This window comes from Corvus kubaryi, unplaced genomic scaffold, assembly GCF_017639235.1.
Source record: "Corvus kubaryi isolate FWS band 111438036 unplaced genomic scaffold, C.kubaryi_AGA036_p1.0 37385, whole genome shotgun sequence".
Lineage (NCBI taxonomy): Eukaryota > Metazoa > Chordata > Aves > Passeriformes > Corvidae > Corvus > Corvus kubaryi.
The window spans coordinates 20,831,840-20,846,390 of record NW_024581127.1 but is presented as its reverse complement, the minus strand read 5'-3'; the positions used below and the strand labels follow the sequence as shown (position 1 = coordinate 20,846,390).

Sequence of the window (14,551 nt, the reverse complement as noted above, 5' to 3'; positions counted from 1 at the left end):
TGGAGCTCTGAAGATGCAACAAAATTTAAAATTCTTTACTTGTCCTCAACAGTGATGCATATATTGTTAAATCCTTGGGTCCCTTGAAAACGTTCTTGTGAATATCTGCACAGAAACGAGAACAAGGATTTCTCAGTTTGGACTCCATTTCATTAAATCTCTCACATCTAGTAAGGCAAATGATACCTGAATGTCTTGTGGGATATTGTATAAACTCATCAGTTGGGTTCTGGACCATGCTATGCATTGCCAGTAATTTATTCTGATGTTAAGTAATGGGATAATTTTATGTTTACACTTTGAGTAGCAAATCTTTGTATTTTCAAGATTTAATTCCCATCTCCTCCCCCGTGCATTTTTTTGTACTTCTTTTCTCCTAAAAAATTAAAACCTCTTCTCCTTTCATTGTTTTATACCAAAAAAAAAAGGAAGGAAGGACTACAAAATGATGAATTTTAAATTACATGCCAGGCTAAAATACCAGTGAAATCTGAATTAGGGCTAGAGTTAACCAGAGTTCAAGTCTTATGAATTATACTTGCTGATTTTTTTCTAATCCACAGTGACAGAAACACTGTGGAAAATGTCAGTGGTAGAATGACAGACTTTCTGACAGAACTCAGCCAGATTCACACCACATATCATTCATTACCAAGCATCAAGAAGGAGAAAAATAAGCAAAAGGGTTCCTTAAAAGAAAAAGTCAAGCTGGTTTTTTTGGTTTTTTTTCAGAATTGTAAGAAGAAATTAAATATGTGAGCTGACTGCTAAATTTAGATGGATTAGAAATCTAGGTCCTGGTCTGTTAATTTTATATGACAGGAATTTAAAAAAAATAAATTTTACATGTATGTTATCTTTCATTTGTCACCATCATGTTCTAAATTTTATATTGAGTGTATTTCAAGCATAAAAGTCTTCTTACTGCTTGCATAAATATAGTCTTTAAAATGCATGCTTTAGAATATAGGTTTTTGTAAGTTTGACAGTGTTCACATTCTTATACTTTATCTATTACATTTGGAAATAATTTTGAAGTCAAGAATGACATGCCTGAGAGCTGGGAGGTAGCTGACTTTTGATTTTGGCTTTAAGGGTTTTTTTAAGTATTATTTTTGCTAGGGTTTTTTAGGGTTTGGAGTTTATTTGTTCATTTGGTTTCTTGGGGTTTTTTGTGGATGTCAATTATCTGTTAGGAAATCTGTAATCTGAATTTTGTTGCAGTGGCAGAGCTTACTGAAAATGTTTAACATCTCTTTCCAATTGCTGTAGTCCTTTACTTTTTAAGAAACTGTTGAAATAATTCAAAGTATCTGGGAAACTCTTCACATGACATTTTCTGCAAGTCTGGAGAATGATACTGAGGGAATAACTTGCAACTATTACTGAAATAATATTAAATGTGGTTCTCATTTAATTACTTTGTATTAAAATAGTCTTTTTTCACTATGTTTTTATATTCCATTTTTCCCTTCCTCCTTCCTCATGTCATTAAGTTGCTGTTTTCTTCCTGCAAAAAAATGAATCTTTTAATTTCTGAGGTTTTTTTGCTTTTAGGCCAAGCCAGAAATAAGCAAAACAAATTTGGGAAAGTGCTGAGTATTTACGTTTAATTCTCCACAGCTGTGTTATTTTGTTAACCATGTCAAAACTGTCAGTGGAACATATCCTAAGCTTGCTGTTAAGCCTAAACTCAGTTGCCATCCATATTTAATCAGGTTAACAGTATGAATCTCATGCAGGCAGGGTGCATCAGCATGAATTGAAAACCTCATTTTATGAAGTTTCTTTTGGTCAGGCTGTTGGAACAAACCACACTGTACCTCTTTTTGCAAGCAAATGCCTCAAACTTGTCTTTTCCTAAGCCTAGTGTGAAGCTGTACTGTGGGTGTTGCAATCAGTGACATGATTAGAAAGTATGAGCGTACTTAAGCTCACTCTAAACTATATATTTTAACCATAATTTTGTTCTCCATTCATGCAGATTAAAAAGGTTACTGTTGTATTTATCAATAATAGATAATGCATTTTTATCTTATATGAAACTAGAAAGTGTAAATATATTTCAGTTCTGTTCATAACACAACAAACTTCTTTGTAGTGTTGGCTACACTAGTCTTCCATATTGTTAATGTACGTTTTGATCCAGTTAAAATATCTGAGTTACATATATACTATAGTTAAAAAATCCTAGAAATATATGTGGACAGAGGGGAGATTCTCTTAGCAGAATAAGAGTATAGAAGGGAATCCAGCTATTCCTATAATGGGAAGTTAACAGGTTTGGCTGTGAGGGAACAGAATAAATTTGTGAATAAGAAAATTTGGAGTCAGGAGGTATGTGCAGTTGTAGAGCGATAAATGGCTTGTCATTCCATCCCAAAATTTTGCTATAGCTCTTCATTACGAAAGGAGGACAGGTTCATTATCTTAATTATTGTAAATTTTTTTCCTGCCATGTCTGTGACTATAGGAGTGATGTTTCACATTCTGAAAATATGATCTACCCATAGGGAATGGTTGAGATTGTGGTTACTGCAATAGCTGAAACAAAAGCAATTATTTCTCTTTGAGCCATTAGCAATATTAGATTCTAGCCGTTGCCTGTATTTCAGCTATTAATTCCACCTTTTGATAGAACTTTTGATAAAATTAAATGTTAAATTTGAGTTTTAGTTCTGTTTGGCTTTCTATAAGTTCCTAAATTGGGTCTCAGTTATGTCTCCCACCAATTTTGAATGCAAACATTTCCTCTTATTTTACTTACCATGAATGTGCACACCAAAACTAGAACTTTTAAAAAGATATAGGCATATGAATAAGAGACTTTGATACAAAATTTCCAGTGCTTGCACTGTGAGCATTTGAGATGCTTCAGTCTTTTTTGTTTGATGATGTTTTGGCACAGAGACTTGTCACTTTTCTCCATGGTTGAGTTCACTTGGTTGCTCTTGCGAGTGATCTTTACAGGATATTGTTCTGCTCAATATATATCTTTTTTTGTGAAACTAGACTGGGAAATAGAGCTAGTAGTAGTTTGTTTGTTTGTTTCCCTGTTTTCTGTGAAGGGACTCCTTCAAAGGCTCATGGTACCATTCTATGGTGTGTTAATATCGGCTGCCAGATGCCCAGTTTAGCGGGGGGGCGGTCCTGAGTGCAGGGGAGCCAGCCAGAGTAAAGACACAAACACTGATACGATTTGAGCATCGTTCTCCACTTTATTGTTTACTTTCACTAACTTATATCTACTTTGCAAAGATTCACGCCCTATTCCCATGAGACGACCTCTAAGCAGCGGGGGAGCCGACCAGTGTATAACTTTGCCAAGGATTTTCAAGGCTGCCTGCTGCCAGGTGTCTTCCAGGCCTGCCTGCAGCCTGAGGCCAGTTCAGGGGTTCTTCCTCAGCAACCCTGGGTTGGCCAGACTGTCCTGGGGTATCATATGCCCCCGTTCCACAAGGAATCCCTCTACACATCCCCCGTTTTCTTTTTGGGCAACCCAGACCTGGTCGATGATCTTTCGCAGCCCCGCTTTAATGCAAGAAAAAGTACACCCAAATACTATTAAACCTAATATAACTACAAAAAGCAATCGGCAGCCTTCTACTACCAAGCTACGCAGCCATCTGGTGATACCCAGACCCTTAAGCCAATCTCCAATAGGGTCGTCTGTCTCCCGAAGGTTGTGCAGGCCCCTCTGGAGGTCAGAGAGGTGCTTGTGAATTGAGACAGAGTGGTCAGAAAGATTCATACAGCACATACCCTGGAAATCTTCACAGCCGTGGCCATGGGCTAATAGTAGAAAATTAATGGCTGCCCTATTTTGTAATACTGCATGCCTAACACTAGTAACATCTGCGCTTAGCTTGTCAAGCATCTGTGAAGTTATGTTTAGCTCGTGCCTCGGAAGTCTTGTGGGTTAAAATATGGGACCCTGATTAAACAGGTGCAATATGGGTCCCCTGGTGTGGCCAGGCTCAGACACATGGAGTCTTGCCCTGTTAAATCAGGTAGGGTGACCCCCATGTGTTGTCTCTTTTGGATTGCTGTCAACATTGTGCGGGACCCGGTTAGGATGCTTACGAGAAGCAAACCTCTCAGAATATTTGCAGGCCCAGAGCTGCTTGGTCGCTGCCCTGCTCTCAGGGGCCACCACATGCTGCCGCGGGACACGAACCTGTGTGCTACACTCTCGCCCTAACACTGCCACGCTCCGTACTGCCTTCACTTGATCTAAATGGGCGGACAGCCGATGGAAGATGTCCGCCAATGCCCTTGTCTCAAGACAGTCAAAACAATTCCCCACTCTACCTCTGTGTCTGGTGCTATACCCAAGAATTTACGCAACTCCCTTCCTTGATTCTGCCTTTGATCACAGTCCGCACAAGGCGGGCACGTATACCACCCACTTTCTAACGTTAGCTCCCAGAGCAGGAACTGTGAAGGGGTTAACAACAATTGTGCAGTGCTGATGCAATCATTAGGACACAGGACATCTGCTGTAAAGATAAACTGCAGGATGCTCTGTGTAGCTTCGGACCGTAAGCCATGTGTGGTGACCATTTGCTTTGCTTGCTGCAAGAGCTTCTAGTCATGGGGTTCCCACTTTGCAGTGTCCCCCTGTATCCCCCAGGGCAGGCCCGGGCATCTACGGCGTGCGAGTCTCCTTCAATGATAGCATCACAGATAACTCCATTCCATCTCCTTCGCAATGGGTCAATCCTCACCATTGGGGCTGATGGAGGCGATGGCTGCACCTCCTCTTGCAGGAAGGGAGGGGCCGTAGGCACTGTGCCTGGCTCTCCTGACGGGAACGTAGGAGTTCTGGTGGCTATCTTGACCGGTGGGTCCACAGGACGCCACGGTGCTGATGGTATGGTTTCGCAAGCCTTAGATTCCAGCATGTCCTGACGCGTAGACAATTCAGAAAGCTTCTTGATTACTTCACGCATCATCTCTCGGTGGTTTTCCTCCTCTTGGGGCTGACCCCTGGCAGCCCTGGCTGGCTCTGTCTCTGCAGGCGACAAAGCCGTAGAGGCTGCTTCACTGTCGGACGATGATCCGCTGTCCGGCAGAGGGAGGTGGCGCGCTGCCATTTTCGGCCGGGAGCTAGGACCGCTCTTTTCTCCTCTGCTCGTCTGCACCCCGCCCCCAGGGTCGGGAACCTGCACTTCCGCCTTTGCAGCCATTTCTCCCTCAGACTTCTGAGGGGTAACTTCCTTCCCCGCCGGGTCCAGCAGCTCCCACAGCGAGCGGACGGGTGCTGCTGTTCCCCTCATCAGTCTACCCACAGTCAGCCCAAAGAATCACACAACCCTGGACTCTGCCCTGGTCTCTGGCTGCCGCTCTGTAAGACCCCCATCTCTTTCCTGTCTGGGGCCGCCACCCCCCAGGGCTTCCATGGCCACCGTGGTCACCTTCCTCTCTGCTTTCATTTCTGCAAGGGTGTTAGTCACGGCTCTCCAAGTTAATCCAAGAGCTTTAGCTTCTTTACCTTCCTTTCCACCCTCAATCGTGGACAGCCACAGTTTGTTCCCAACTTCCCACCATGCTTCGGTTGAAAACAAAAGCGAAGTGCATTTCAAAAATCCTTGTTCCCGGGCCCGCGTAATTAGGGTATAAAGATCTCGATCTTTTACAGTCTCACCTCTCTTAGAGAGGATACTAGCTAGGAGGCGAGTTCCTGCCTTGTACTCCATAGCTTCTTACCTGCAGGGACTCACTCGGCCGCGCGAGCTCCGGTCTCCAGCTTCACTCGGCTTTGAGACCCTTCCCGCTCCGGCTCCCCAGGCTCCAACACCGATGTGATGATTGGCAGTCTTGCCGCATTCAAGCGAAACCACATTTAAGCGAAAAACACACCACATTTAAGTGAAAAAAATCACTCGGGTCCCTGTTTGGGCACCAGGTTTAGCGGGGGGGGTCCCGAGTGCAGGGGAGCCAGCCAGAGTAATGACACAAACACCAATACAATTTGAGTATCGTTCTCTGCTTTATTGTTTACTTTCACTAACTTATATCTACTTTGCAAAGATTCACGCCCTATTCCCACGAGATGGCCTCTAAGCAGCGGGGGAGCCGACCAGTGTATAACTTTGCCAAGGATTTTCAAGGCTGCCTGCTGCCAGGTGTCTTCCAGGCCTGTCTGCAGCCTGAGGCCAGTTCAGGGGCTCTTCCTCAGCAGCCCTGGGTTGGCCAGACTGTCCTGGGGTATCATATGCCCCCGTTCCACAAGGAATCCCTCTACAGCCCACTAGGCTGTTCTATAATGCTCCCTCCTCAACAGGACAGGTGCAGAAAATATGAAGGAGAAGCTCACAGGTGAAGATATGGACAGAGAGATCACTCACTAGTTATTCTAGTATGCAAAGCAGACTCAACTTGGAGAAATTAATTAAATTTACTGCCAAAAAAATTAGAATAGTTAAAATAAGAATAGTTAAAATCTAAATCAGCCCCTTCCTCTCACCCTGCAGTGCCTCTGCTCCCAAAACTTTACCATGTAAACCCAAGACACGTTCAGAGTACAAACTGAAGGTTTGCACTGAGACCTAAGGCACAGTGTGATTCCTGTGTTTCTGTCCCTTTCAGGATGTGTAGCTGCCCATCAGGCGAGGCTGACATCACTTAGTGACCTCTGCTTTCTTTTGGAACAGATGGCTTACTCTCTGTGGGATTAAAAAGGGCTGATTTCTATGTTGGATGCAAGGATATCCTTTCTGGGTAACTACTGAAAGGAAGAACTGGAGCAGGGGCAAGTCCTTTCATATGATTGCAATCATCTTGCTATTTGAGAATAGTAATTTTTTTCTCTTTGTAAACTCTGACACTGAGATTAGTTTTGTGAGGGAAGGATGAGCATGATCTTTTCATTGTGGTTTTGCAGATTAGTTGATCTTTTTCCTGCACAAAAACATTTTAGAGTTTTCCTAAAATATTCCTTTGAAAGTAGCAAAATATATTGATGGCAATGCAGCTGAGAATAGTATTTGCCTTCTTTGCAACAAGGGCACATTGCTGGCTGATGTTCAACCTGGTGTCCACAAGAACCCCCACATACAATTCTGCAAAGCAGCTTTCCAGCTGGATGACCCGGAATAGGTATTGGTATGTGGGGTAGTTCCTGCCCAGAGACTTGACTTTGCGCTTCCCTTTGTTGAACTTTGTGAGGTTCTTAATGGTCCATTTCTCCAGACCATTGATGTCCCTCTTCATGGCAGCATGACCCTCTGGCATATTAACCACTACTCTCTTCTTGCTCTTGTGGCAAACTTGCTGAGAGTATGCTCTGCCCTGTCATCCAGATAACCAATAAAGATATTAAAGAAGACTTGTCCCATTGTTGACCCCTGAGATACACCACTAGTTACTGGCATCTGACTAGACTTTGTGCCACTGATAACCATCCTCTCTGCCCAGACTTTCATCCAGTTTTCAGTCCACCTCACTGTCTGCTCAGCCACCCATTAACGGCTTGTCTGTTAATATCTTGACGATGCCAAAGGCCTACATGAGGCCCAGGGAGACAATATCCACTGCTTTTCTCTGGTCTACCAGGGGAGTCATTTAATCATAGAAGTCTATCAAAGTTTGTCAAGCATGACTTCCCCTTGGTAAAGCCATGCTGACTACTCCTGATGATTTTCTTGTCCTTAATTTTCCAGGAATTTTTTCCAGGATTAGCTGCACCATGGTAGCAGTAATATTAAATAATATTATACCTAGTATAAATAATTTAAATAAAATGATAACTAAGTCTTACAATAAATGATTGATTCAATATATTTTCCTGCTGAAACTATTCTTCTGTAATCAGATGTATGATAACACAATTATTTTGATGAAGGAACCTGCAGTTCTATGGAAGATTATGGAGGTAAAGCCAATCAATCAGACAGCAGTATTTCATTAGCTTGTACCATCAGATATAAATGCACATCATTTACTTTCTGGGAAGTAGTCAAATATTCTCAGCAAAAAAGCAAATAACCATCCTGAGGGCATATGAGGACACTCAGATGCAAACAGGATGTGTTTTCTTCTCCTTGCCTAGTTTCACTTCTACCAGTGACAAAGGCAACCAGAGATCATTAGCAGTCTTTGGGTAGCTTTTTTCTTGCTAGAGTAAACAGTGAAAAATGGAGAAAATAGGCATCTTGTGAATCTTTTTCAGTGAGGTGGATTTCTTGCTGTTGCTAGTATGTTTGGATCATTCATACCATGAGATTTTGCCAGATAATGTCTGCAGAAATGGTAGACCAATAACCAGTGTCCTGGAACTAGAAAGGTGCCAAGAATTTTCAAGTTCTAACATTTCTTCTCTTGCTATCTTCTAGGTACAAATGCTATTCGTATACCATCTTAAATTTAGTTACTAACCAGTTGTTTCCTTCAATGTCTAGATCAAAAGTTTTATCTTTTTTTTCTAGTAGCTTAATAAAAATAAGTGAAAGTAACTTAATTTTAAGTACAACTGCTAGTAATTTTTATAAGTAGAATGTGACAGCATTTGCAAATATTAAGATATTTAATGTGAGAAAAAAATGGAAAATCCAATCTGAAATAATTGCCTAGAGGTTAATATTCTGTCTCCCAAGATAAAAGTTATCTAACAATTTTTATTGTTGGGAACATGATAAACAGAAACTTCAGTAAAAGACAATGTGTTTGGTTAATGATTTATTTGCACTCATTCATTTCCCTTTGGGGAAATATTGAAATTATTGTAGAATCCTGTATTGCTCTGAATAATTAATCTCAGAAACTCCTATAGTGAATTCAAGTCAACAAAATATAAGTCATACTTATATACAAACAGAAAACTATAACAGAAAAATAAAAAAATCTCTATGCTGCTAATTTAACATGCATTTGTTCTCAGGACAAGGGAGGACTATCCATTTGTTTTTAACTATAACTGCTCCAAATTAAAGGATTCAAAATGATATAATAATATAATAAATTTATGTGACTTAAGTACATTTCAGTTGCCCTCAGCATAGATATCCATGTATAAATGCCTAATCTCACTTTATAGACAAGACAAATAACAAATAGGTACTTCTTACCTGTTTGATCTAGTGTGAATTATCTACCTTTTGATGAAATAGATTACACTCTTGACAGGTTTTTTCACTGTTTTTGAAGAAGCCTACATCAAATACAGCTGTTTTCACTGTAGATGTCTACACTTAAATATGATGAATTTCCAAGAAAGGGAGTCAACAATAAAGTGACTATCCTTTTCAACTGGTGAGCATATATCACGTGTAATAATAATGAGCATTTATCTGGCAGCTTTTTTTTCTCTAATGTTCTGTGAACCTCCAGGTTTTCTTCTGTCTTTCTCCCCCCCACCTTTCTTCTTCCCCCCCCCCTTCCAACCTTTTTCATGCAGTCTGACACTCAAAGATTTAATTAAATTTGAAGGGACAGAGGTGCTTACGATTTAGGCTGTTTCAGTTTGGATTATGTTTTGTTCATATAATATGTAACTACAAAAGAACCAATTAAACTATTCTTATGTTACACAACAGTTCTTAGATGTTAAATTCATGGAAGGATGTTTTAATTCATATTCATTTCTTAATATTATATAATATATAGCTCATTTAAGCTGTATCTTAGCTTATACTTAACTACTCTTGTAAGGAGAAAAGATTCATAACACCTTTAGAAACTTCATCATTATTTTACAGGTAGAATGTCCCATTTTATGGAGTGAAAATGTTACTATACATCTGAAAATTTTGTTAGAGTTACATTTGCATTGGAAAATTCAGGATAACGGATGCACATATAGAAGTACATGCAACTTGGTATCTTTACACTTTCCCTTCAGCAGTTCTGAAGAACATATACTTGCCTCTGTTGCACACCATTCTGCTTTGTATGTTTTGAAATTTTTAAAAGTTGAGTACTTTGCCTGGAACACTACTTTCTTTGAAAAATCTTGAGGGAGCTAATTTTATCAGGAACTAGATACACATGTTGAGCAACTGTTTGGAAAACCTGTTGTCTGGAACACATCCTTTTGAGCACGTTCTCTCTGGAAAGCTGTAGGAAGTTCTCAAGGTAGTCATTAACTATTCAATAAAATCTTTTTCCATTTTACTTCTGAGCTGGAGTTTTGCCCAAAGAGGGGCTTCTAAAGGATATATTCCAAGGCACAGAAAGAAGGTACACCTACTGAAATTTGTTAGAAATTAGATCTCTGCCCCAATGATTCCTTTGAAAAAGTTCTTACAAAGTAATTGGAGACCGAAGTACATAATTATAATTTTCAGAAAGTTATTTTTTAAATAGGACTTTTTTTTTTTTTCTGTAAAGACTGGATGATTATTATTAGTGTTACTGCCTTTTATTACTATTTTCTTCTGGTTTTATAACTTCAATTTAAGTCAGACATTAAAAGTTAATTGCTTTTGGGTTTATAAATAGCAAGAGCAGACCCAGAGGTAGAGAGACTGTTGCCTTCTGTTTATCTACTTTTGTATTTTTTTGTAGAGAATAAAGAGTGCACAGGTCAGCATATTTTATTGCAAATACTTTGGTTTCTTATATAGTGTGTATATGGAGGAAGAGAAAATAAAAGATTCCTTTTTCCTCGCAGTAGTGCATAGGGACATAGTTAATAATATCCTCTGAAACAAAATTCAAGATATTATTAGCTTGTATCAGAACAATTGTAGCTGATGTATAAATACCTGCTGGATTTATCACAAATGCTACTATAAAGGCACAAAACTTTTATGGACTACTGAATATCTTTTTCTAAAAAAGAAAATTATTGTAATTATTATATTGACTAATTTTAAGATATTCTTCTCAATTCTGAAGTCATAGAGATACGTATCTGGTATCATTAGTCAACTCATTATGTGTAAAATAATAGATCAAGAATGGTGGCAAAGTGCCTGAGATGGAATCTTTGAAATTTGCTTCTTGTGCCTTCCAGAACCCACTTTTTATAGTATAATCCTTTTATCCAGAATCATGTAGCTCAGACACATCACTGGTGAAATATTTTTGTTCGTAGTGTTGTTCCCTGATGTTCCCTTGTCATTTGAAAATGTTTTCTGATCCCTCATTTTTTCTATTCAGCTTTGAATGAGATTGTGGGTCAGTGGATAAATGCAATAAATACATAAATATATTATAGCATGATCACTCTTTATATGCATCAATAAAACCCATGGATCTTATTTCATTTTTATTAATGCTTTAATCTTGCTCTGGGAAACTGGAAAAAAAGACTTTACTGGAATATATAGATCAAGAAAACTACTTGCCCCTGTGATTCTGATTACTATGCATCTACTAACCAGATCAATAGCACACTTTAGTAATGCTAGTCTGATTTAAAAATATGTAGAATATACTAATAAATCATCACAGCTTTCTCTGAAGTGTTTATTCTTATGAACAACAAACTAAAAAGTAGAATTACCCTCAGGTTTTACTCTAATGTTAAACTGATTCAAGGATGCCATCCAACTTGGTTTTCCATTTATAGATTTTTCAGAAAAATGAAGGAAGACACTGTCAGATAACTGGTAAAAGCAGAATTTTTGGAAAGTTTATTAAAAAGTTTTAAGTTATTTACTCACCTAAATTTCAGTTTTTATTTTAAAAGGTTCCAGCATCATCAACTTTAAATGCTGATATCAGCAAAACACATTTTCAGCATTCTAAAATTTAATAAGCACTGCAAGTCTGACTGACTTTGAGTGTGATCAAACTGAAGCTGATGTTGTAAAACAAAGACTCTGAAAACATAGCCCTAAGACTACTTATTTTCTTGCTTGTTGGCATATTTAGAAGGACTTCAAGTACGTTTTGTATTGTAAATTGTGTGTGTACTTTGCATGTCAAAGATGAATTTCCATAAAGTATACAAGGTTTATTTTTACAGTAGAAACATATAAATCCTTGTACACTACATATTTAGTAAATTAGTTTCTTGTCTCTTGCATGTTGAATATTGACAGCTCTGCTGTTTCTATGTTACTTTGCTCTATTTTTGAAAATTCCCTTAAAATTAAATGTCTTCAATATCAGCTGACAAGCATATTTGTTAAATAAATGGCAAGTTTAATTTACCACTTCCAAAGTTAGTGCTGTAAATCATGTTAGGTTATGTTAAGCCTAAATTTGAAATGGGTTGTGTATTAACTGGTACATACAGCTTGTTTACCTTTTAATGACCTGGAGTTATGAAATACTTCTTTGATACTATAGAGTCGAGTAGCCATTAGCAACTGGTTTTAACCCTCTTCCAGCAGGGGTATGCATGGTAAACAAAATGATTTCCTGCCTCAAGGAATAATATTTTACTTTTTACTATACAGAAAATATGCTTCTATTTGGTGATTGCTGTTTCTGATTTTGATTTACTAGTGTCAATTTTGCGCAAAGATGAAGCATTTTCTAATTTTCTGTTGAATCAAAAACTTCTAAGAAGAAATCCTGGTAATACACCCACAAGAATAAGATTATCAAATGTAAATATTTCAAATTTCTTATAGCCAGTTGCTATATTTTATTTTTTTATATAGTCTTAAATTTTTGAAGTTATTAATGACATCACTGCTTCTTATTGTCTTAAAACTGTGACTGTTTCCCAGAATCTGATACAAGGCAAATGTAGACTAATCTATGCTCATGTGGCTTTATAGAACTACCATTTTCAGTGTCTTACCTATCTCATTATCACAGTTTTAGGTGACTTACAAAGAGAGAGAGACAAAAATCTTGTAATTAAACATCCTTTTCTGAAAACTACTAATGGAGAAGAAACAAGTTAGAAACTTTTTTTTTTTAATGTACATCTCTTTTGATTAAAAGTAAAAAAAAAGCTCACTTTATCTCAGAAAAGAATTTCAGAGTGTAGAAAAGTGAGAGATTTTATCAGAGCAGCCAGATTACAACAGAATCATCAATAATTTGGGGATTCCCTAGAGACTAGTGGAAAGATTGAAGCTGAAGCCTATTATTTGAACAAGAAAATTAAATTTGTTTATTTTTTCTTGTTCCACAGTATTCCTTAATGAGACAGATGTTTTTCAGGAAGTTCTCTTACTTTTTATTTGTGAGCATTGTTAAAAAAGAATGACAAAAATCTTACATTTCTGCAGTGAAATAAAGAAAACCATTTTTTGTCATTCCTGATTTAAAAAAACATATCTTAAAACTTATATTTTCCTTAACCTCGGTCTTCTCTGATGAAATACACATCGCATGGGATAATGTTGAGTGTGCTAAAGAAAACTTGTTTTACCTTTCTAACACAACTTATATAGACAAATACTTAAATTGCAAAAAGAAAGATGGCTTGTATCAATTTAGTGGCACTCAACTAATATAAAATATCTAGGATATTAATTTAAAAAAATATCACTGTTGCACTTACCAAAAAAAAAATCTGATAATGAGATTAGATTTCTTCGTGTGTTTAATGGAAAACAGGATTAAGATTTCTGATCATGAATTAGTTATACAATTCTTTCGCTATCTCGGTTTTCTTCTTGTTATGAATATAGTATTGATGGTTTTGCTACAATGTTATTTCAAAATATATTTCACTGTTAATAAGTGAAATATACTTTCAAGTTGAATTCAACTTACATTATTTACCCATGTTTTATTGTGGAGTCTGTTCTGTTCTGATGTAACTGCACATCTAATTGCACAGAATTTAAAAGTGGACCAAAAATGATGGCTTTTTTGTTTGGTTGGTTTGGGGGTTTTTTGTTTTTGTTTTTTGTTGGTTGGTTTTTCAAGTACTGAATATGTGTCACCCTTAAATTTAGTTATGGATTTCAGTTTAAATTCTTATGTCTAGTCTTACAAATTTTGTGGCTAGAACAGCACACAATGTACAGAATATTTTTTTAAACTAAGAACATTAAGAAGATTTATGTGTGGTTTTCTCCTCTTTACTCAATTAGAGCAAATCAGCTGCTTGCCTACACAATTTTCCATGTCCTTTCCATCTGCCCTCTCTTAACTCTCTGTACTTGACTACAGTCCCTGGGGTATGACACACATATATACATGTACACACATTCATTTGTATATGTGAATGTGCCACACTGGCTGTTCCTCAGGGTACTTATACCATCATTTACACCTGTAAAGGAAAGTGTTTCTCCTTCCTTTGGAACAAATTGCAGTCCTTGGAACATACATCAGTTTTCCACTTGCCTGTACTGGCTTTTGCTCATAGAAACATATCGTTCTTCAATTCCCAGAACCCCAGTGTAACAAAGTAATATGAGCTTTCAAGGACATGATAATAATCCATCATAATGGCATCCACATCTTTAAACACAAATGCTCTCAGCTCTCAATTATAACTGTAATAGAAGACAATTTATTACAGTATTAAAATTACTATGTATAAGTATTCTGTCATTTTTATCTATATGAAATTTTGAGGAACTAAAGACAGAGTTACCATGATTAATTCATGGGTGGAAACAATGTGCTTTCCCTTCCCTTCCCTTCCCTTCCCTTCCCTTCCCTTCCCTTCCCTTCCCTTCCCTTCCCT

General features: G+C 37.8%; 1 protein-coding gene across 4 annotated transcripts in view; it reads left to right on the top strand.

Annotated features, from left to right (window-relative positions):
• CSMD3 (CUB and Sushi multiple domains 3) overlaps positions 1 to 14,551 on the top strand; it is a 613,333-nt gene that overhangs the window by 281,640 nt on the left and 317,142 nt on the right. The gene's annotated exons all lie outside the window — the stretch shown is intronic.